Source organism: Esox lucius, chromosome 13 (assembly GCF_011004845.1).
Source record: "Esox lucius isolate fEsoLuc1 chromosome 13, fEsoLuc1.pri, whole genome shotgun sequence".
Taxonomy (NCBI): domain Eukaryota; kingdom Metazoa; phylum Chordata; class Actinopteri; order Esociformes; family Esocidae; genus Esox; species Esox lucius.
Genome location: NC_047581.1, coordinates 486,030 through 511,213, shown reverse-complemented (window position 1 = coordinate 511,213; position 25,184 = coordinate 486,030). Strand labels below are relative to the sequence as shown.

At 38.9% G+C, this 25,184-nt stretch overlaps 1 protein-coding gene across 5 annotated transcripts in view; it reads left to right on the top strand.

The window, feature by feature from the left end:
* The first annotated feature begins 217 nt into the window (after positions 1–217).
* The window catches only part of LOC105007943 (HIC ZBTB transcriptional repressor 2), a 40,394-nt gene continuing 15,427 nt past the window's right edge, over positions 218–25,184 (top strand). For 2 of the 5 annotated variants that reach the window (XM_010867083.4, XM_010867082.4), the window contains exon 1: positions 250–399. The gene's annotated coding sequence lies outside the window, so the exon portion shown is untranslated. Of the gene's footprint in view, positions 400–14,596; positions 14,618–17,499; positions 18,042–25,184 lie in introns of those variants that run through there. The other 3 variants (XR_004576712.1, XR_004576711.1, XM_020044503.2) reach the window with 3 other exon arrangements.

Sequence of the window (25,184 nt, the reverse complement as noted above, 5' to 3'; positions counted from 1 at the left end):
ACAGACTCAGTGTGAAAACAATTGTACTTTATATACAAGTTAGCCCATAGTTATAGGCTAACCTGTAAGTCGAGAAATGTGATACAAAGTAGCGTTCTGCATCATCGAGATCAGTTTCACAGCTACAGCCTAGTGTCTGCATCTGGGATACATTATCAGGCTGTGCCGAGTTGGCAAAGGAGATTCGCGTTAAAAATTCTGTCACTGCAAACCCCCACTTAACACAGAGCAGGAAAGAGCCTGGTGTTTTCTCCCTTTCTCGGCTTTTGGTTGGCTTATATTCAAATTTGGGTCAGGGGTGAGAAAGCCCAACGTCACAAGCTTGCAACATGGCGTCCCGAAGGCTGTGAGATGAGCAAGAGGATGGTAAATTGAGAACGATCCTACCGATGTAATAAGGTATCCAATCGCCATTTATCTTATTCTCCGATGAGTGTGATAGTACGATAATGTGTGTTGTGGATGGTGGAATAATTGATTGCTCACGGGGATATAAATTACAAAATCTCTACGCTGTAGCGGTCGCTTGCTGCTTTCTATCGCGTGCCAAGAAAAAGGGGCTTCGCCTACGGTGCCTTTTCTGGCTGTACCAGCTTGGCAATATATGAGTTAGCATTTTGTCTAGATTAACAGTTTAAAACCTAACAGCGAGCATATATTTGATTTTAAAATGTTTCTGGTATTGTGTAAGGATACCATTGTTTATTTTTGAGTGTTGAGTGCACCCGAGGATCGCCCTACTACTATTTAGCCAAATGATTGGGTATACTAGCCGGCAAACACAGCCTTTGCTGAAAGGTATACCAATGCGATTCATTTAGCATGTTTATAGCCTTCTCCATTTAGGTTTCTATTTTTCTTTATTAAATGAAGTCTTCATTTTGAAAGTATCACTACAAAATGTGATTTGTCACGGGGATGTTTTTTACTTAGAATTTGATGCCATGATGACCCCAACGCATTTTTCGAATGCAATTATTTGATTCAGTTACAGTACACATTCATTGTCACATTTCTTATTTATGCAAATTAACAAAATGAAATTTAGTGCTAGATGTTTCTTTTCATCCTCTTTTTTTTAAATTCTTGTTTACATTGGTGTTGTAGGCGCATGCCTTGCACTAATGCTTAACACCGCATTGTTTACCTTGAATGCATGATGCATTGTTTTAAAGACATTACACATTGATATCCGAAACTGCAGTAGGTTTCCTCTTAGTGTGGTAAATGTTTTTTTTTATGTATTACGTAGACTACCAGTCACACTACAGCTGCATACGTCTGGCTTAGTGGCATTTTGTTTGTTATATCGTAGCCAAGCTAGCAGATTCTGTTGTGTAGCCCGGCTTATGTTGCATAATAGGCAACCAAGCCTTTCTGCAACTTCAAGTAGCGTGTTTCACCGTTTAATGTAAAAAGAATAAACAAAACGGGTTTAGCCTGCTTTGTAAATGTTGACCATGGCCAATGTAGTTAGGCTATGTTACCAGTTCTGAGCAGTTTATGGGGCGTGTAGGTTAATAGGTGTTAGCTCTGAGCCCTGCCTGCTCAGGTGACATGTTATTTAAGTAACCTACCAAGGGGCACGGAAATAGGGCCATTTGCCAGTAGGTCGCTGTTTTCATGTTAAAACAAAACAAAAAAATCCTACTGCGGGTAACCTATCTAACCAAACCGGTATTACAGGGGGATCAGAATTAGCTGCTTGTATAAGTGTTGGTTTTTAATCGTAAATGTATGGCCAGTTAAGCCATCCTAATTACTGTGTGATAACGAGCTAATATTGTGTAATTATGACCTGTGAAGTTGCTTAGATCAGTGTTCTTGGATGCCTAAACTCCTCCTGAATGGCTACTGCTGCTATTAGTTCTTGTTTTATTTGAAGACTGACAGTCCTGTGTCAGTTATTTTAATGGGTAACAGTGTGCAGACTATAAGAAGCAGACGTAGGTTATATGCTGTGCTGACATTGGCCTGGGACTTAAGGATTGTGCTTGGCCTGGCGTGCTGTCTTGTTTATTTCTGCCTGGGTCCCATGTTTTTTTCAGTAGTCAAACCTCCTCAGGCAGCACTGTTGTTGTTTGGTGAAGAAACAATCCATGTAATGTCCCAATGACTGCCTTCAGGTGTGTGGGCAGTCTTCTGATAGCAGGTGAAAGGGAGAGGGATCTGTTTGGGTGAACCATAAGAATCTTTACCCTTGGTAGAGAGCATGTCATTAGTGCTGGTCATGAGGGTCAGTGTGCACACATACACATGTTTGAGCAGGTGATCATCCTTTGTCAATTGATTGCAGCATTTCATGACTATACATCACATGTCCATTAACTGTGTCTGTGCTAGTACTAATGTTTCATTTCTGACATTCTAAGAAAACACTATGCAACAAAGTTTATTTTATACATAAATCCACTCTTAATGCAATCAGCCTAGAGTATCGAACATTGATTGGGAATACCAACAGGATATGATTTTAACATGTGTGAAAAATTGTAACGTGTGTACTGTGATATAATTAGGATATGTGCCAGAAATGCTGGCATTTGGAAGCAGTGCCAGGGAAACTAAACCAAAGCAAGCCAGTCATTTGGAAGGAGCAGTAGCCTAACATGCCCTCTGAGTTGAATGGACTATCTTTATGAAGATTCAGTAAATGGGATGCCACCTTTGGAAGCCTCCTGTGACTTTTGGATTATCAACATTGAAACCATAGCTGAAATTTGCAGCATTGTTGGTTTGCTTATCTCTCATCCACATGGTTTCAGAGCAGTCACAATTCACAATTATTTTCCAATAATGTGAAACCACTCGTTGGGAGATTCTATTTAGGTATGTTTGGAATCATGAGAGATTCTTTTTAACTGATTGGGGCCAGTAACACAATCCCATACCCCACATTTCAGATCTTGGTAGCCTGTAGGGGGGTAACACATGTATCTTTTCTTTCTCGCTGAACCACCTTTGTCTGGGAGTATGAAGAAACAACAGTGTGATGAAAAGGATGGGGCTCTTATTTTCCTTCTCCACGTTGGTCAGGACTCTGTGGTAGCCTTCTCTCTCTGTTTGTGTTCAACATGGCTGACCTGCCCATATTTGATAACGGGCTTGACTGGAGGGTTGTCACCCGGACCAGCAAAGGGGCAGTGTAAGATTGTGATTTTACTCCCCAGGAATAAAACACTGGGTCATTGCACCTGTTCACCAATATTAATATCCCAAATTCTGTACAATGTCTCAGAGGCGTTTGGAGTTTATGAAGGCTAATAATATTGTTTTCAATAGCCCTTTGGACACCAATGGTCCATGCACCATTGGAAGCATCATAATGTTGCAACAGTTCACATCTGGCCAGGGAATTAGGTGCCATTTTAGGATGCAATATGTATTTTTTTTTATACATTTTTGGTATTGTCTGGGAATTGTGTATGGAGAGTAGGTATTAATCCTCTGCAAAGTTATTTTGCTTTCTTTTTAGCAGAAACGTTTGTACACTGGCATGTCTGAATTAAAATAATGTACTTTTCCCCCCAGATGTGGGTCTAATTCTTTATATTTAAAAATAATATAGGTTTGTCTTTGTGGATTTGCCACGCTGTTTGTTCTTCACTGAGTTCCCTAATAAAATAAAGGTTAAATAAATCAAAATGAATAAAACAATTCTAGGGGACAAGCAACCTAATTAAAACATTGTTTAGGTTTTTTGGGAAGTGACATTAGGGAAAGACTCACTGATAGATGTTACGATTGTGTTGACTTTCTTGCTCAATAGGCAAGTAAGTGTTTGTTTTAAATTTGGCAGATTTAAAAACAACTGTGCTTTTCTCTGAATGGGTATCAAATATAGTCCTGTCATTTTTATATTTTTCAAGTCATGAATCCTTTTTTTTGTTAGTTTTTCATTGCTGTAACTCTAATACAGGTCTGGGCTTTGACTGCACCACTCCAGCACATTGATCTTTTTGTTTAAAAGCCACTCCAGTGTGGCTTTGACTGTATGTTTGCGGTCATCTTCTCCCAAGTCTCTTGCAGACTTCAGCTGGATTTCCTCTGGGATTTCTCTGTACTTCCATTTGGTCCTCTATCTTCACAAGCAGAGTAGCATCCACATAGCATTATGCTGCCATCACCATGCTTCATGGTAGGGATGGTTTTCTGAGAATGATGTGCGGTGTTAGGCTTGCGCCAATCATTTTGCTTTTAGCCTCCCACCTTAGCTGCAAATGTATGTGTTGTTTTCTTTTCTTTACTCATAAAGGCCGCTTTTTTAAAGTAACCACGCTATTGTTGCCATATCCACGGTGTGTCCCAGCTAGCCATTGAAGAATGTACCTCCTTTGCAATAGGTGTCTTTTTAGCCCCCCAATTAGTGCCCTTCTTGCCTAGATACTCAGTTTTTTAGGAATGCCCTGATACGTAGTTGACATTCTCTCTATTTCTTAATAATAAATTTTACTGTGCTTTCTGGGGATTTTTAAAGCCTCTGAAATGTTCTTACATCCTACCCATGTTTGGTGCTATTGAAGTACTGAATTTGCTTTCAATGTTCATTCGTCTTTGTCGTTAGGAAATGTATTAACCAACTATGGGACCTCCTATACAAATATGCATTTAATCTGAACTCAGGTTAACCAGCTTGATTGCACACAGATGGACTCCAACTAATAATGTGGATTCTTTCGACAACTAGTTGCACCACAGCTCATTCAAGTGTCATCACAAATGTGGTGGGCACTTGTGCAATTATTTATTTTACGTTGGTAATTAATTTAGAACAATTTGCAAGCCTTTCACAATTTAGATTTTTTTCACTTTGACTCTTGTTTTCATCTGTGGCAAACACTCCTATGTTTGCATGGATTACCTGTTGTAACACAATAACATTAACGCAATGTAACACAACACAATAGCGTAACGAAAAAGTCCACAGGGGGCAATACTTTTGAGCAACTATACTTTTTTTCCACAAAAAGTCTGGATCTAGATCTTACCTAGCTATTTCTAAAGTGCATTATTCTTACCCAGGACACCTGTGGGTAATCCCGTGTTTACAAAGTTTGTTACTAACTATCTTCTCTGGTAGATCTAATCACTAGGGATGTGCATGACATATTATCACTTCCGATAATTCCTCAGCTTCTATCGTTGAATAGTCGACCCCACCCACTCATGCCAAAAAGGGGGATACTAAAGGAATTTAGTTTTTATGTAGATTGTAATATGATATGCAATTAATTAAATGTTTTATATTAAAACATTTCGTTAACCTCTAACGTTTTAGTATAAACAAATAGGATAGATATACTTTTAATCGGGAGAAATTCTGATTCAGAAATGCCATAAGAGCAACAAATAACCAAATGCATAGGCCTGCCAAGTTGTTTGTATTTGTGATTTATTTATTTCAACTAAAAAAATGACAAGCTTTTCCATTAATTACAATTGCAAATGAGCTATAAACGCACATTGCCTCCCATGACTTACCGCAGAGATATGAATGAATTGCCTTACATTAGCTAACGTCTTTGTGTCAATGTTTTCTGGCCATGACAACAAAATACAAACAGATATTTTTTTATATACAGTCCCTTAAACCTATACTTCTTAATATTTAGACTAACAGAGTTACGTTACAGTCTGCATAAAATCAAACAAACCCACCGATGCGTTCCAGTTCCAGTGGGAAAAAAAATCCTTGGAAGGAAGCTTAATAGGAATAAGTTATATAAAATTAATTAACAAAAAGAAAACAATCTGGCTAGCACATCCACAGATGCAAGATCTTAACAAAAATGTAAATGTCCATATTATTATGATAATTTATTATATCATACACCCATTTCGGCATTACCACATACAGCTTAAACTTTGGTAGTCTCAGACCGTTATACGTAGCAATCATAGAGCAGTGGAATATGTGTATAGACTGAAAAGGCTCATCATAATCCCCATAAAGCCTAGCCGCAAAATGCGATACTGGTTCTTTTCACATTTCCCCATTCATTTATTCCATATGGAATTTTAGAATTGCTTCTAATAAGGCTTATGTTTTGTTTAGGCTTACTTCGGGTGGTGTTTTGACCACCGTGTTAAGATTAACATTTGTCAACATTTAACTCTACAAAAAATGTCTTCGCTTTTATTCAGCCAACTTGTCTAATAGGTAATTACATGACAAGATTACATGAAAATGACAAGATTGTGCCAGCCTACATGATACATAGACCTTACTTGAAGTGGATCTATAAATGACCTATGGAAGAAATGAATGATGTAAGAACTGAACGAGACCCTTTTCCAGTTGTGCCGCAAGGTGTTATGGGGATTTTGACTCAAAGACTGAAATGGTATGAGTCATCTGGCAAGTGGGCCAGCCTTTCCCACACAAGCTATGTATTTGCTGTGTTGAAATGACTCTGGTCTGTTTGCTGTGTGTTAGCATTTCATACAGGCTTTCCCCATCCCCTACCCATCTCCGGCACATGTGTCCACGTGCGCGCACACTACGATCGCTGCCTGGTCAAAATGTTTACAGGGTCCCCGAAAAACCCTTTTCCCAAAGATGATTAGCAAGTACCAAGCAAGTTTATTTATATGTATAAGTTTATTACAATTTATACGTTGAAGCAATTCAGTGTGCCGTACAAAGAAAAAAATATAAAAATACAAGAATGAAAACAAATACTCAAATGAAAATATCAAAACAAATGAAAACTTCATAATAAGAAAAAATACAATAAGAAAATATAATAAAAACCGGATAAAAACATAGGAAGCTATAAGGCTAAACAGTGTGGTTACGTTTAAGTGCTCAGTCATAGGGACGTGAAAAGAAGTGTTTTTAACCTGGATTTAAAAATGTATAAGTTTGGGGAACATATAAGATCTTCTGTTAGTTTATTCCAGTTGTGTACAGCATAAACGCTAAACGCAGCTTCTCCATGTTTAGTTTGGGCTCTGGGCTCTCCTAACTGACCTGTGTTCATGGATCTAAGAGCCCTGCTCGGTTTATATTCTTCAAACATATCAGAAATGTATTCGGGTCCTAAACCATTGAGAGATTTATTAACTAAAAGCACTCCGTAAAATCTATTCTGTAACTGACTGGAGGCCAATGCAAATATTTAAGAACTGGAGTGATGTGCTCGGTTCTCTTGTTCCTGGTTAACATTCTAGCAGCAGCGTTCTGAATGAGCTGCAGCTGTTTTACAGTCTTTTAAGAGGCCATTACAGTAGTCAACCCTACTAGAGACAAAAGCATGGATGAGCTTCTCTTGGTCTTTTTGGAACACCAAGCTTTTGATTCTGGCTATATTTTTTAGATGATAGAATGCTGTTATGGTGACCGCTTTGATATGACTGTTAAATGTGAGGCCTATCAGAACACCAAGATTACGCACTTGATCCCTGGTTTTAAGGGCCAGAGAATCCAGCTCTATATATATATTTGAGTGTCATCGGCATAGCTGTGGTAGTTATTGTTGTTGTTCTGTAGAATTTGACCCAGAGGTAGCATATAGAGATTGAACAATAGTGGTCTGAGAACTGATCCCTGTGGAACTCCACATGTCATAGCCACACAGATTCATGATTACCAATGGTGACAAAGTACCTCCGGCCATCTATTTAAGATCTGAACCAATCAAGGACTGTCCTGAAGAGTCCAACCCAATTTTCCAGCCTATCTATAAGTGTTCTATGATTTACAGTGTTAAATGCTGCACTGAGATCTAATAGAACCAGAACTGTTATTTTATCAGAAACAATATTCAGCCATACATCATTTAAAACTTTTAATCAGAGCCGTTTCTGTACTGTGGTGAGGTAGAAAGCCTGACCGAAATTTGTTTAAGAGACGGCTTGCGGTCACAAAATTGCTGAGGTGATTGAAGACAACCTTTTCAATGATCTTGGCTATAAAATGGAGATTTGATACAGGTCTATAGTTGTTCATTATAGATGCGTCCAGAGCTCTCTTTTTTAATAGGGGCTTAATGGCAGCTGTTTTTAGAGACGTTGGGAAAATGCCTAATTGCAGAGAGCTGTTATCTATTTGCTGTAGGCCCATTGTTATAGAGTTACTTTTTTTTGTTATAAAGTCTGATGGCAGTGTGTCGACAACATATGGAAGCTTTAAGATGTCGAACTGTTTCTTCTAGGGATTTTTGATCCGTTGTATTAAATTGCGACATAATAACCAATTTGTCTTGGTGGTCGTGGTGACTGTAAAGAGTCTGTTAGACTGTGTAGTTCTAATGGTCCGTCTAATACTTATAATTTTTCACTAAAGAAACTCGCAAATTCATTACATTTCACTGTGGACATGAGTTCTGGTGCTATCTGTTTTATTGGTTTTGTAAGCGTATCGATCATGACAAATAGTGCCCTACTATACACTAAGACGAACCTCCTTACCCTAACATAAACATCCCTGTCCCCTGATGGCTATGGTAAATAGTGAAATTCCTTTATTGTTCCATTAGTCAGCTGCTAATCACTCGATAAGGCTGTTTGTTTAAAAGTGTAACTTCACTAGTAATTGCATCACTGGACATTGCCCTGCCTTTATCCCTTTCCCAATCCTTCATTCCTCTGACAACGGGTTCAACACAGACCAATGTCTCCCATGCTTCCAATCACTGCTCTTTGCTTCCAATCACTGCACAAATTGTTCAGGCTTTAGTTCTAGCCCTGTACTAACCCTGCTTGACTCAGCAAATGTGAAATGTTTGTATTTTTGTTTTGTTTTAGTCATTTAGCAGTTGCTCTTATCTAGAAAGACTAATTGGAACAATTATGGTGAGCTGTCTTGCTTAAGAACAAATTCTGTTTTACACATTGTGGGCTCAAACCTTTGGTTAACAGGGTTCAAAATGTAGTATGTGTAATAATCTATACATTTTAAAGGTCAAATGCTTTGTCATGAAAAAGGGTGGCAATTTTGTAGTGTTTTAGTGTCCCTCTCCTTCATATGGTGTAGACCCTCCTTGGCTGTCTATAACCATGCTTTTATCAGTTTTCACATATGACATCCAAACACTAAAGGTTAGGATTGCGGGTAAATTAAACTGATCCTGTGCTTAAAGGCAACTATCCCTGGGAGGGCCTTGGCTCTGGATGGCATGGGAGTTGGCAGAAGTCTCCCCTTAACCACTGAAACTGGGTCAGATCATTCTCATACCCCCATTGCATCGGGGAAGGTTAGGATTGTCAGGAGCATGTTAATCACAATTATTTTGGTACATTTCCTACTTATTCCTTCAGTTATTGCCCTGGTTGGTGTGTGGTTGAGTTTTAACCTTAGAATTTGTGGGGTTATTATTTTTGTTTTTCCCCTACTTCTCATCTTGCTTCTCTGGGAAGCCAGACCCCTTTTTTGAATTGAGAAATATGTTGACCTTCTGGACCTTCATTGCTCAAGTAAGGGATTGCAGGGAATGAGTGAGAGCATCTAGGGCAGTAGAAACATTGTCGTAATACTAAACCTTTTATAAAATTGCATCTTGTTTGACAGCAGATGCGACCATTGCTTCCCAATGAAAACATTGACATTAATGTTAATAACCTCAAAATTCAACTTGTAGTTGTTTGGCAGTTAGCCAGACTCACACGCTAACGTACTGTACGTTCCCTACCCCGCTGAGTGTAGAATGCCTAGTCAAGGCTGGGCATATACTGTAGGCTGTAGCTATCTAGCTAACACACATCAGTATCGTAGTTAAAAGGAAACTTAACCTTGGTATGTCTGATTGTCATTCCTCCATGAATGAAGGCTTCCTCTTAAAACCAATAGTTGATGTTCTTGTGTGAAACGCAAGTTCAGTCTTGCTATTTGGAGTGAAATGTTCCCAGACATCGGCATTTGCCTTTCATTTTTATCCCAGCGACCATGCAAGACCATTTTCAATGTTTGCCAACTTTTTTTAATTGATTTTTTTAGTAATCGAATTACTCAAGTTACTTTGAATCATGACAGCCCTATGTGAGTGTGACACATATGATTTCATGACTGGCATCACAGCAGAGCCCTGTTGATTTCTGTTTTCTCCTCACCTCTCCACCCCCCCCCCCCTTTGTGAGTGGAGCATTGTTTTGAGCTAATCATGTTTCAAGCACTGATCCTGGACACATTGTTACCATAGAGCTTGTACCGTTTTACATTAAGTTGGGGTGAGTTAACTGACCCTAGCTCAGCCATCATCCTAGAAAGCTACTGACCATTGACTGCTTTAGAAGGGGGCAAGTAGAGGGAGTGCTTGTGAAAGGGAGTGGGTCCAGTCTAGGCCTGGAACATCCCACAAATCTCCATCAACTGCAAGATGCTATCCTATCAATATGGGCCAACATTTCTATAGAATGCTTTCAGCACCTTGTTGAATCAATGCCACGTAGAATTAAGGCAGTTCTGAAGGCGAAAGGGGGTCAAACACCGTTAGTATGGTGTTCCTAATAATCCTTTAGGTGAGTGTATTTCTCAATTCTTAATACGTGCATGTCATGTGCATTGTCACAAGAATTCCATTGTGCAGAATGAAGCTATGTTATTCAGTGCATTTGATAAACTTTATAAACCTCTTTAATGAATATCTGGATTTCCTTTGTAAGTATCGATGTTGACTTCTGCCTGCTTGTGGATCTTGAGTTAATTAAATTCTACCCACTCTGCAATTGGGACAATACCTCTGCCTCTCCGGAGTTGTATTGTGGGATGATCAATGGAGCAACTTCGCCAACAAGACAACATTTTTGTGAGAAACATTTTTCCCCATGTTCGCTTAGAGAACTAAAGGCAAATGCAATTCCATCAAGTTACCCAGTTCAATCAGTGGAGACAAGACCAATTGTAAGTAATACTTCCGATTGCAATGTTATACTACACAAGGTACACATTCCCTCAGGCTATTCTGGGCAAGGGTTGGGGATTAACGTCTTCACCATCGCCGCCCTTTAGCTGCTCTCCAAGCTTCTGTTCGGTGAATTCATCATTTGTGTATAATTGTTAGAACAAGTCAGTCTATATATAAATTGGCTAGTATAGCATTTTTGATACATTGGCTGGCAAGAAAATAAGCATTTTAAACAACGTTTGCCTACAGAATATATAAAATGGTTCATTTACTTGCTTTGAATTCAATTAAATTGAAATGACAAAAGCTGTAGGCTATCAGCACACAGCCAAAAAGAAACAGAAAATATATATGTACACATTTTTGAACTCTACAAATGTTTCTTATATCAGCATCTCTACATGTATGGCAGCCATTCCGTTCAGGGACTGTTAAATTCCAACACAGGCACACCTCATTTTACGTAATGAGGTACTGATTAGGTGATTACCTGAACCAAATTTTATTTAAGAAGGAAAAGTATAAAAACCACTGCTGTGGTCATCACTCCTAATGCAATAGGACCAGCTGGATGGCAGAAACAGTGCAAGTAGTACCTCAAAGGTTATTTAGATAAAACATATTACTATTCAGCATGACAAAAGAGTTGAAAAGAAAAGCTTTGAGTGAGGAAAAGAAGGGTTAAATTCTGGCTTTACTGGCAGAGGGATACAGTGCTTCCATCCTGAAAATGTCAAAGATGGCGGTTCATAAGAATAAGGTCAAGCAACAGACATTGGGGACAACAAAGCTACAGACTAGCAGAGAGTAAAAATGACTGGCCATTGACCGAGATGACCGCCAACTGATTCGAATGTCACTCAACAACCATAGGATGACATCAAGTGACCTACACCAAGAATGCCAAAACAGCAGCTGGGGTGAAGTGCATGGCGAGGGCGGTTCGAAACAGGCTCCTAGGGGCAGGGTTGAAGTCGTACAAAGCTAGAAATAAGCCCTTCATCAATGAGACGCAAAGAAGAGCCAGGCTAAAGTTTGCAAAAGTGTGTAAGGATTGGACCGTAAAAGAACAGAGTAATGTTATCTCTGATGAGTCACATTTTCAGCTTTGTCCAACACCTGGTCATCTAATGGTTAGACAGAGACCTGGAGAGGCCTACAATCCAGTGTCTCGCACCCACTGTGAAATTTGTTGGAGGATCGTGATGATTTGGGGATGCTTCAGCAAGGCTGGAATTGGGCAAATTTGTCTTTATGAAAGACGTGTGAATCAAGCCAAGTACAAGGTTATCTTGGAAGAACACCTGCTTCCTTTTGCTCTGTCAATGCTCCCCAACTTTGATAATTAGTTTTTCTAGCAGGACATTGCTCCATGCCACACAACCAGGTCAATCAAGGTGTGGATGGAGGACCACCAAATCAAGATCCTGTCATGGCCAGCCCAATCCCCAGACCTGAGCCCCATTGAAAACCTCTGGAATTTGATCAAGAGGAAGATGGAGGGTCACAAGCCATCAAACAAAGCCGAGCTACTTGATTTTTTTGGGCCAGGAGTGGCATAAAGTCACCCAACAGCAATGTGACTGGTGGAGAGCATGCCAAGACGCATGAAAGCTGTGATAAAAAATTAGGGTTATTCCACCAAATATTGATTTCTGAACTGTTCATAAGTTAAAACATTAGTTTTTTGTTTTTGAATAATGATTATGAATTTGTTTTCTTTGCATTATTTGAGGTTTGAAAACAATGCATATTTTTTTGGTTATTTTGACCAGTTGTTATTTTCTACAAATAAATACTCTGACAATATTTTTATTTGGAATTTGGGAGTAATGTTGTCAGTAGTTCATAGAATAAAACAAAACTGTTCATTTTACTCAAACACATACAGTGAGGGGGAAAAATATTGGATCCCCTGTTGATTTTGTACGTTTGCCCACTGACAAAGAAATAATCAGTCTATCATTTTAATGGTAGGTTTATTTGAACAGTGAGAGACAGAATAATAACAAAATAATCCAGAGAAATGCATGTCAAAATTGCATGTCAAAATTGTTATACATTCATTTGCATTTTAATGAGTGAAATACGTATTCGACCCCTCTGCAAAACACAACTTAGTACTGGCAAAACCCTTGTTGGCAAACACAGAGGTCAGACGTTTCTTGTAGTTGGCCTCCAGGTTTGCAAACATCTCAGGAGGGATTTTGTCCCACTCCTTTTTGCAGATCTTCTCCAAGTCATTAAGGTTTCGAGGCCGACGTTTGGCAACTCCAACCTTCCGCTCCCTCCACAGATTTTCTATGGGATTAAGGTCTGGAGACTGGCTAGGCCACTCCAGGACCTTCATGTGCTTCTTCTTGAGCCACTCCTTTGTTGCCTTGTTCGTGTGTTTTGGATCATTGTAATGCTGGAATACCCATCCACAACACATTTTCAATGCCCTGGCTGAAGGAAGGAGGTTCTTGCTCAAGATTTGATGGTATATGGCCCCGTCCATCATCCCTATGATGCGGTGAAGTTGTCCTGTCCCCTTAGCAGAAAAACACCCCCAAAGCATAACGTTTCCATCTCCATGTTTGACGGTGGGGATGGTGTTCTTGGGGTCATAGGCAGCATTCTTCCTCCTCCAAACACGGCTAGTTGAGTTGCTTCCAATGAGCTCGATTTTGGTCACATCTGACCACAACACTTTCACACAGTTTTCCTCTGAATCATTCAGATGTTCATTGGCAAAGTTCAGAAGGGTCTGTACATGTGCTTTCTTGAGCAGGTAATTTTTTTTTCTTTACAGGAAGGCAGGTAAGGTAGGTAAAACACTAGTCTGTCATTTGCAACATCAATAAAAACGAAACAATGCTATTTAACCAAATAGTTAAGTAGCCGATAATTGGGAATGAGGTTGTATTTTTTTACTACATTGGGAATTTCTGAAATGGTAATTAATGACACGCTAGTTATGTCCCTAATAATTACGAAACATTGACGACTTGATATTATTTGGTATACAAGAAGATATATTTCGGAACTGCTGCTTACCAGAGGCCTTTTTTGCTGGCTAGTGATGTCAGAGTCAGAAATTTATATTTTTCTAATATATATTTTCATTATTGCTAGATGTATTTTACAAAGTTACTGACGTAGTTTCATTGCTTTTCTCTTCCTCAGATGAATCAGATCTTATATCCAATCAGATTTTCAACATGTCTCCGGGTGAAAATCTATCCTGAGACCTATAGAATTTCGAGTGAATCCTATCTTCTGTTGAAGCAAATGGGAATGAGGTTGTTTGTCATATTCTTCAACCACTCTGATTTCGATGTCTTCATAATGAGCCTATACTTTGGCACGTAGCAGCCTTCTAACTTGCTTAGTTACTTACATGTGCATTTTTCAGGTGGTGTGATCGGAGATCCGGCTACCTAACAGAGGTAAAACAAGTTAGGACGTAATGTAGGAACAATTTAGGTTTTATTTTAACTTTCTTTCGTGAGGTTGAGATTTTTTAAATTTTGTGCTTTCCGTTAGATTTTTTTGTTTAGATTTGTACTGAGCCCTGTTGTCTTGGTAACGAACAATGGAGGAGAAGAAATTGATTTGGTGACGAATTTACTGGCAAAGCCTTTTTCGAGAAAATATGGAAATTGCAAGGAACCAACCCCCAACGTAGCAGCCCTGTCCCAGGCAGGGAAAGGATTTGTGTGGCACTTTCAATCGATCGTGTATGAAAAGTACACCTGGCTTACAGCGTCAAAGGACCAAAGTTTTTATGAGTACGTTCTTGTTTCCTTTGTACGTGTAATGTCATTGATTTGGGCTTTGCATTGTATATTTGTGTTGCTGAGTCCTGTCTTACTGCATAATGGTACTGTACATCCTTGATGGTTTAATTCGCCATTATTGCATACTTTTTCAGTAATTACTAGTGGTGTAAGCCTCTTGTTAAATCGCTTTATTCAATCAAAAAAATCAATCAAAATGTATTTATAAAGCGCTTTTTACAACAGCAGTTGTCACAAAGTGCTTTACAGAGACACCCGGCCTTAAACCCCAAGGAGCAAACAACAGTAGTGTTGAATTTCAGTGGCTAGGAAAAACTCCCTAAGAAGGTCGAATTTTAGGAAGAAACCTAGAGAGGACCCAGGCTCAGAGGGGTGACCAGTCCTCTTCTGGCTGTGCCGGGTGAGATATTAAGAGTCCAATTGGAATAATAAATAAATTTCTCTTGGCTAAATCCAGAGTATATTTGATTTTAGACTAGGTCTAAGTATGACCAGGTGGACAAGGACAGGAACAGTCACTGTGAATATGGGATGGTTACGTCGAATGACAATAGCCTAATAGCCCATAGGAATAGGCCGCCATACATGCTAGAATTATTAGCTATGCGTCCAACGAGCTGAAGTTACTAATCGTCATTGGTAAGTAGGATAAAGTGCCCCACTTTGGAAATCAAATGCCTGTCCAACACGTTGGTTTTGGTTACTGACCTGTATCTACTTACAGGTAAGCAGGTGAGGACTGTTACCAGCTAATAGTTTGTTTTAACCAGCAAGGTAGCAGATAAATGTGGCTGCCATGTACAATCGTTGTCCATTTACTAATGACTTTCAAGAGGGGAGGATTTCTTTGTCATTTAAATTACACTGTATGGGCTTAGAAAATACACTGACATGCGGATAACGGTGGGGTGTACCAATTTAGTTAGAAAATGTTTAGGTTCAATTTCGATATTCAAGAGGAGTTTTAGCCCTAGGCTACGGTGCAGTGTGAACACATCTAGTGTGGTTGGATTCATTACACAATCAATCTCCAAAGCAAATGAGCACAAGTAAATAAAAAACAATAACATCAAAATAGGATTTTTTTTATATTTTGTTCTCTACATTAGCTTAAATAAGCTCTAACCCTTTCTGAGTGTGCTCCACCTTATAATATTCTTTTATCTGGTGACAAAATAACGAGTGTGTAACAGGGTCAAGAACAAAACCATAGAACATTTATTGTCCAGTCACAAAACCTGCCCTTTCACTTAATGTACATACACTTGTGATGCGCATTGTTACCAACAGCTCCATCTGTTTTTTTACCAACAGCTCCACTCTGCAAACTTTTGTCGTTTCATTATACCTGCTAAATCTTAGCGACGTAGTTATTGCAGCTCTCTTTGGATGTACATTCAGCAAATATGTCAAGAATTAAGGTTGACTAAATTTTTCACTTTCTTCGCGTATTTCTCACAAAGTTGTTCAAGTTAATACCAACATGTTGGGCATCTTGATCTGCCGATGTCATGAAGTCGTAACTTGAATCGTGGTAGCGTAACATTGATCATGTGTCTGTGATGTAGGCTGCTATATCATTATTCACATGCCAGAGAGAACGTACCATTTGCAGCTTATTATAAAATGTAAAATGGTATTGTCGTGTTTGTCCGTTAGCCCAGGGCTAAGGAATAGTAGTGAATCCTTAGCCTAGGTTTAAGCCTTAGCCCAGGGTTAACAAACTCAAGCTAACCCGTGGCCAGTCTTAGCCTGGGACAGTGTAGTGTGTAAAGGCCTTATATTTTCCATCCCCCCACTGTAATGTATAAGGGATACTTTTTCGGAAAAACTCTTCAGTACCGCATTCAATGTGTTGTATACTCAAAACATATGAGATGCAAGTACTGTGATGCCTAACTGGAACTCTGAGTTAACCATAACCATTAACCTTGAATCAATTACATTAAGGACTAACATAATAGCAAAATGTTATTGAGTACATTATAGCTGGTCATTAAGAACTAAGAGCACTTGGGGATATGTTGATAATGAATGTAATTGCACCATTTTAGGTTCATATTGAATGTAATCATGGTTTACAAAATTCCTGAGAGGCAAGGTTGGTTTTGTGTATAATTGAATTCCCAAACTTTTTTTTGTCACCCTGAAATGGCCCATCTGATTCAATTAATCAAAGATGTCTACTTGACTGATTGAAAAAGGGGCTTTCGTTTAGGGTTAAAACAAAATGTGAACTGTGTAGGGGTGTTTCAGCAGTTTTGGGAAAACTTTGTGGTAAAGGGTTAAAAGAGTTAGGTTGCATTTGCTGTGGTAGAGAAGACCGTAAGATGGCAACTTTCAAAGGGGGGAAAGAGAGAGACAACTTCAAAATATACACAACTTCTGTGAAAATGTGTTGGGAAAACAAGTCATCACTGATTCGGTTGCGTTCATTTTACCGTGGCGCATGGCAAAATCCTTCCCGCAACATCATTTAAAAAAAAATATTAATCAAAACATTTTGTTTGAGATAAGACAAATGATTTGTCAGAGTACAACATGTTTCTTAAGGGTATATATCTCATTGTGCTATTTTGTGCATGCAATTTGAGAAACCCAGACTGCATTCACAGAAAACCGGGGCCGCCAATACGCTTTATAAAGACAAGCTGTACGAGAAGCACAGACGTCCTTACTATCCAGTCTAAACACACATTATTCTGACCTTGTTTAGATATTGCTGCCATAATTGTATCCCCAGTTATATTGAGAAACAAAGATGTTAGTAAAAGTTTAATTAGCTAACTGTACTATTAGCTAACTGTACTATCCATTTTCAATGTAATTTTTCTTTTTAAAGTTGAGTTTGTCTAAATTTTATTCTGTTGCAGCAAAAGAGAAAGGGGGAGCAGGAACAATAATGTCAGGTAACTTCAACTAGTCTGATGAAAGTCTAAATGAAATGATGCATTTGCTTGAACCAAATAACCTTAATAATTTGGAGAAAATGAACAGTATCATCTTTGTGTTTTTTATAAGAAGTTTATGCATTACTTTACTAGGCAGGGAAGACACGAGTCTTAAAAATAAGATAATTTTACTGTTTAGAAAGCCAGCAGGGGACATAGAAGAGCAAATGATAGACCAGAGTGGAACAGAGAAGAGCGAGTGGAGAGGGAAAAAGAGAGGAAAAAGATATGGAGAGAATGGAAGAGAAATAGAGGAGAGAGAAAGTAAAGACGAGATGGAGAGGAGGGAATAGGAAGAAGAGAGAATAGTTGGAGAGGAGTGGATGGGAAGAAAGGTGAGAGGAAGAAAGGAAAGAAGAGACTGAGTGAACGGAGGAGGGCATCTAGCTACCTGCATGTGCCTCTCCCTCAACTGCCCCCCATCAATGAGCTGAACTAAAGAAAAAAAAATGTAAATCAACAATTACGTGCATTTATGTATAAATTATGGCCTTTGGATAATTATTAAAAGAAATATATTTTTGTAAAATATCATATGGATTTTCAATGATTTCCTTCCAAATGTTACTTTCTTTGTAATTATAATCAGAAAAAATAATGATCATAGTTGCACCAGTATTTAACAATCATGTAAAAAAATATATACATATATAATAAAGAAATAATTTTGAAATTAATGCTTTGAAACAAAGTGTTTCAAAATCTTTATATACCGTACTGGATAGTAAGAAATTATAAGGATTATAAGGAAATTATACTATCCACTAGGGGTCGATGGATTATCAGCCTGGCATTGGATCCCACATTCATAATTTCTCCCATTATCGGAGTCATTCATTTGTCTGATATGATGGCGGATATATTGCATTGCATCATCATCTTCCGCTTATCCGGGGCCGGGTCGCGGGGGCAGCAGTCTAAGCAGGGATGCCCAGACTTCCCTCTCCCCAGACACTTCCTCCAGCTCTTCCGGGGGGACACCGAGGCGTTCCCAGGCCAGCCGGGAGACATAGTCCCTCCAGCGTGTCCTAGGTCTTCCCCGGGGTCTCTTCCCGGTGGGACGGGACCGGAACACCTTCCCAGGAAGGCGTTCCGGAGGCATCCGAAACAGATGCCCAAGCCACCTCAGCTGACCCCTCTCGATGTGGAGGAGCAGCGGCTCTACTCTGAGCTCCTCCCGGGTGACCGAGCTTCTCACCCTATCTCTAAGGGATCGCCCAGCCACCCTGCGGAGAAAGCTCATTTCGGCCGCCTGTATCCGGGATCTTGTCCTTTCGGTCATGACCCAAAGCTCATGACCATAGGTGAGAGTAGGAACGTAGATTGACCGGTAAATCGAGAGCTTCGCCTTGCGGCTCAGCTCTTTCTTCACCACGACAGACTGATACATCGACCGCATTACTGCAGAAGCTGCACCGATCCGTCTGTCAATCTCCCGTTCCATCCTTCCCTCACTCGTGAACAGGACCCCTAGATACTTAAACTCCTCCACTTGAGGCAGGCAATACTATTGGCGGATATATATATATTTTTATTCACTCCTCTGGCTTTGATGCAGCTGCATGTTTCTGAAAGCATTCTGCTTGTAGTATGGCTAAATGTCCCGCCCACAGTATTGTCGGATTGGTTATACCTCACAAGTAAATGCCTAATCAACACTGCACACTGACTTTTAAATCAGTCACACCTTTTCTGCCAGAGTCCCTGTATATTTAGCTTTGTTGCAATGCAACTACATAGCACCTGGTAGCGAGCTAATGTTAGCTAGATAACGGCCAGTGGAAAAGCAAAAAAAGGCGAGCCGAGTCGAGTTGGTACTAGGGCTGACACGATATCAGATTTTCACTACACTGTTATCGTGGTCAAAATAATTCATGGTAACAATATTTTCACGGTATCTATAGAAAAATCGAAAGAAAAAAATGCTGTCAATCAAAATCATTATCAACTTTGTCTGATGTGCTTTTTTTTTCTCTTCTTTGGCAAATTAATTACACTCAAAATAAGAATGTATGGCTGTGGGGAGTCTGTAACTGTACGAATAAAAAAATAAAAGTATACAAAAAGAACAATGACACGTAATGGATGGTGAAAAGGCCACCGATAACACCCAGAGTTTTTGGAAAAATACAAAACATTTTCACCTAGTGAATAGGCTATGGAAAGGCCTTAATCCAAACACTAGTGTATAGATCCGGTGTATAGGTCCAGACTCGTAGTTTAAGCAAATGCATCGTTTGGCCTTGAATAAGCCATGGAAAAACCGGGAGGAGTTTTTGGAAGATTACAATATCCTTTTTCCCATGTGAATGGGCTACTAAAATGCTCCGTCATTGCAGATCTCTCCCAGGGTTTCTAGTGCGGCTAACGAGTTGATTTCAACAACATTGCATAGGTCATGTCTCCTTTAAGCACATACATCAATTGTCTATATGTGACATGAATAAGGTATTGAACAACCAAGAGGAGTTTTGGGAAAAATAGTTTCACCTAGTGAATGCGATATTATCATGTGTATTATTAACATGATATCAATATTACCTATCGTGACATACCTAGTTGGTACCCTGCAGTGGGAAAGCTCCCAAAGCGGGATATGTGGGTGCTATTTTCATAGTTAAAAATGTATTTCTCTGCAGTAAGATTGCGCTCTAGTCTCAAGGCTTCAGTGTGAAGGTCTAAAGCAGTGTGTGAATTATACAATGACAATCGGAAGGGGTCAACTTTTTATTTGGAGTGTAAATTGAATCGAGTACTGTAACTAGGCCTGTGCCTGACTAACATTAAGGGAATAGAACACCACATCTAAATGTTTCAACTGTTTCCTTACTTAGACTATTAGACTGTTTTCAAGGTAGGAAAACAGCTGACAAGTTTGGCAGATTTTTGCGTGGTCTATGCCTTTAAGTAATAGCTAGGCTCATGTTTCTGTCTTCAAAGTAGTCTAATGCAAAATATTCTATCAAATCAGTGGGACAAATACGACAGAAGTAACGTCTGTTTTTACTGACCATAACCCATGGCCATACGTTATAAATTTTTTGTGTGAGTGAGTATATACAGTTACAGTGGATATAAAGTCTACACACCCCTGTTAAAATGCCAGGCTTTTGTGATGTAAAAGAATGAGACAAAGATAAATCATGTCAGAACATTTTCCACTTTTAATGTGACCTATAATGTGAAAAATTCAATTGAAAAACAAACTAATCTTTGAGGGGGAAAAATAAAAACCTTACAATAACCTGGTCCAGCCCTTTTGGTGTTACAGAGCTCACCAGTGCGTTTGTTTTTCTCAATGTACCAAACTTGATTTGACCACTCCTAATGTTCCTGCTATCTCTCTGATGGATTGTTTTTAAAAAAAATTACAGCATAAGGATGGCCTTTTTCACTTGCATTGAGAGCTGCTTTGACCAGATGTTGTGGGTTCACGGCAACAGATTCAAAATGCGAATGCCACACCTGGAATCAACTTTTTGCCTGCATAATTGATTAACAAAAAACAAAGGAATAGTCAACACCTGTCCATGAAACATTTTTTGATTCAATTGTCCAATTACCTTTGGTCCCTTGAAAAAGATGGGGCTACATATTAAAGAGCTGTAATTGCTAAACCCTTCCTCCAGTTTGGATTTGAATACCCTCAAATTTAAGATGAGAGGCTGCACTTTAATCCGCCATAATAACACAATCTGTCAGTGTCCAATTATTTCCACACCTAACTCTGTGTGTGTGTGTGTGTGTGTACACAACCTGTCAAATGTTTTGCAACACCTACATTTTTCATTTTATTGCCTTTCACACAGTTTAATGTCTTCATGTACTCTGAAATTAAGGCATAGAACAAACAAAATATTGCAGACAAACAAGACGTCTTGGAATCGTTTTGTGTAATCAAAATGTTTGACTCATTTGTGGCACAGCCGTAACAACTGAAAGTTCCCACAAACGTATTGCACATAGACTGCTTTGCTTTCAACTGTCTGTCCAGTTCATCCAAAACCAGCTTGGTCAGGCTAAAGTCTGGATACTGTGCTGGCCATTCCATGATTGGAAGCCTACTGTCTGTCAAACTTGCAGCTCAATGACTGATTTTCAAAGGTGAAATTGAGACTTGCTTATTTTGACCTGAAGATTCTTTTGTGGCTTTGGGGTCTGCCAGATCTCTTCCTGTTAGAATTTCCTCCTGTTTCCAAGTGCATTTTGATGGTGTGGGAAACTGTACTCACTGACACCTTGGCTTTCTATGCAGTTTCTCTGAAGACCTGCAATTTTAAGGGTTATAATGGTCGGTGTCTTCCTTTGTTAATTAGATTTTTTTCGCTGTTACAAAATACTAGTTTCTGCAGTGCAATGCAGTCCAAATAAGAGGGTGTAAATATGTATTTTCCAAAACTGCTTTTATATCGAGTTTGTAAGTAATCAACAAAAGTTGGGACACCTGTAGGAATTGTTAGCATCAACTTTCAAGGCTTAATGTACTTCCATCACTGCAGATCGGCTGTAAGTTGCCAACCCATTACCTTTTCCTTGAAAAAAATATTTTTTTATAGCTCTGAAATGTACGTTTTCTTGCCGTTTTCCTTACCTTTTGTACCATTTCAGGTTATTCACTGGATGTGAATTGCCTACATTTCAATAAAAACTGGGGAAATTGGGTAGTTTTGAAACTTGTGTATGTGGATGTCTTTTGCATTTCCTATATAGCGTATAGGGCAGTAGAATGTGCCACCTTACTTTATATAAATATTTGTTCCTAATAGCGTAGGAATTTTATGTCGGCCAAGGCCATCGTTGCCCTTTCCTCAGACCGTGATCCCTGAACATCATGGTACGCCCTACAGCCATCATAGCTAGTCCCTGCTACTGTCAAAATCTTGCGGTCAGCAGTTTGTTCATAAGTTTGTTTGTAGTTCGCAACTGAGCACAACCACAAGAATGGATTATATGCAGGTAAGCTAGCTTTTTATCAATGGATGGATAGCTGACTTATTCAGGGCACACATTTTCTGCACACATGAAGGTTTTAGATTGGGAAAATTATTCCAGGGTATTTTCTTGAGTTATCTAATATTACTTATGTATAAATTATTTTGTATGTATTCCGTCCACCAAGCCCCCCCCCAAATATTTTGTTGCCTCAAGGCAACACTGCCACAAGGGTACTAAAACACATGAATTTCCTGAATTTATTTTATTAAAAAAGGCAGAACAAAACATTTTCATATCACAATATGACACATTACTAACCAATAACATAACAAAAAAGATCACACAACAATGTGAAGCAAGTGCTCAAATTGTAATCCGCAGCATGTAGAGTACTTCAGCATGCGAGCTCGTTCCATGTGAAACTTTTAAAGAGCATTTGCTTTGGCTGGTGAAACAAAGATGTGCATTACATTTCTTGCACAAAACATTTGCTGTGCCTGTGCACTCAGGAACGCTGCATCTTCGTTTGTTGCCACTCATGACCGGCCAGTGCGTTGTGCAGTCTAAGTGGACATCTGCAGATTTGCCGCAATTGCACATTTAGAATGCCTTTCAGAATTGCCATTTGAACCACCATAACTATTTGTCACACTTGTAAATTATTCTTAATATTTGTCATTTTTCTGCCCTCTTCTATTTGCACTTCTTGTTAGATGCAAACTGCCTTTTGTTGTAATGTACTTGTAATTGTTCAATGACAATACAGTTAAATCCAATCTAATCTAAAGGAAAGGCGGTGGGTCCCTGCCTTTCCTTCTTTTAGAGTAGTCTTGGGAGATCCCAGCAATTGGATGGCCTCCCTTGCACTCCAAATCATTGCTGCTCTTGCACAGGCCCTGTGCAGTGTGAGATATGAAAGCATACAGCTTCATGTTCTTGTTTATATTCATGTAGAGGACTATGTAGAGGACCAAAATAAAAACAACTCAGAATCTATATAAGGAGATAAGAAAATGAAGGAATGGCCCTAGAAACCCAATTACTTTACCTTACTTCCTCCATAGAATAATTGAATGTCCATTTTCTGTGAAGATGCGTTGATATGATGACAATGAACAAGGCTACAATATTACATAGAATTACATATTCTATATGGTGCATGATTTTCCCTAAAAAAATTAGCCCTTGCTCCATATTGTTGCCCTGAGGCAACATAAAGATAAACTGAATGTTTTTCAGTTGAATGTATAAAAAAAATAAAAGACCTAGCCAAAACTTATTGAACATGCTTCTTTAGACATTCATACACACAGATGCATTTTTTATTTACATAATATATTAATGTAGACATGGTAAATATTCATTTGATCTTACCTGTTGATCACACCATTTACTGCAACAGTGTGCAATAGAGGGTTAACTGAATCAAACCTCTCTGTTTTAGAAAGCGCGTTCATGAGAAACTGGGAGGTGGGATAGTTCTGACCTCTGAGTGGGAGAATATTCTTGAACGGTTTTTGAGTGGTCCGAGAAGTAAAGTTAGGTTTGACATCACTCGACATGGCAGCGTTTGTGGTGAAAGATTAAAAAATGAATTTCTTTCTAAAATAAGTAACTTTATATATGCTTAAATAAGTCACTTTATTTGCTTATTTAGGTTTTGCTCCTTAGCGCAGCTGATTGTGATGTTAAAATTATTAACTGAGGGAATGTTAGCCTTCTGGCTAACTAGCCTTAATGTAACTTAACTGTCAATAAATGTAATTTCAAGGATTAAAACATGATCACTTAACTTTTTATGTGGAAAAAAACATATCAGTTACAATAAGTATGATATTAAGGAAGTGAATAATGTTTTTGTCTTCAATTCAAGTTGTTTATTTATAAGCTCCAAATCCTCTTATTTCACTCAATGGCCTTTGTGTCCTAAACATTTTTCTGACACTGAAGGCCAAATGGCCTTTCCCCTGAAATGAAATTCCAAGCCTGGTATGTCACATTGATATGTTTCATCTACAGATTTAGAATGTTAAAAAAAACATATTTAAAACTGCTTTTATTACTATTGTCTCAAGGCATGTGTTTGTGAAGGCACTGGCCAAGCAACTTGTGAAATTCAAGATTAATCTTTATTTTGTGAGTGATGACTACAGTTTCTTTCTCATCTCATGACCACAGTGGGTGTCCACATGTCAAAGGAATCTATTACTGTGAGCAAATTATTCTGACACCTTGCACCTGCATGACTATAAGAACTTGCCTGAGTACTTGTGGTAAGGCTGCTTTGGTTAGAGAGTGTTGGAACACATCCAACTACATAGAATAATTTAATTGGCTGAGACGGATTTAGGTACCACATATAGTAATCTGCTCAGACAGTTTGCAACATACACAGTGGCAAATTGTACCAGGTTGGCCTATGAGAGAGAGCACGCATTTATACATTTCAGACCAATGGTTTATACCAGCAGTGTTAGTGCAAATTCATGAAGAACCCATCTTACTTTCCCTTAAGGCTATAGATTAATCACATGATCTAGCCATCTCAGATCAACACAGTTGACTGAAAGCATGTTAGGGTGTGCAATGGTGCTGGGTCCATGTTCTGGGGAATATGTTCTTCATCCATATTTGAATGAAATATTTGAATGAAATTGGAAGAAACACGATAA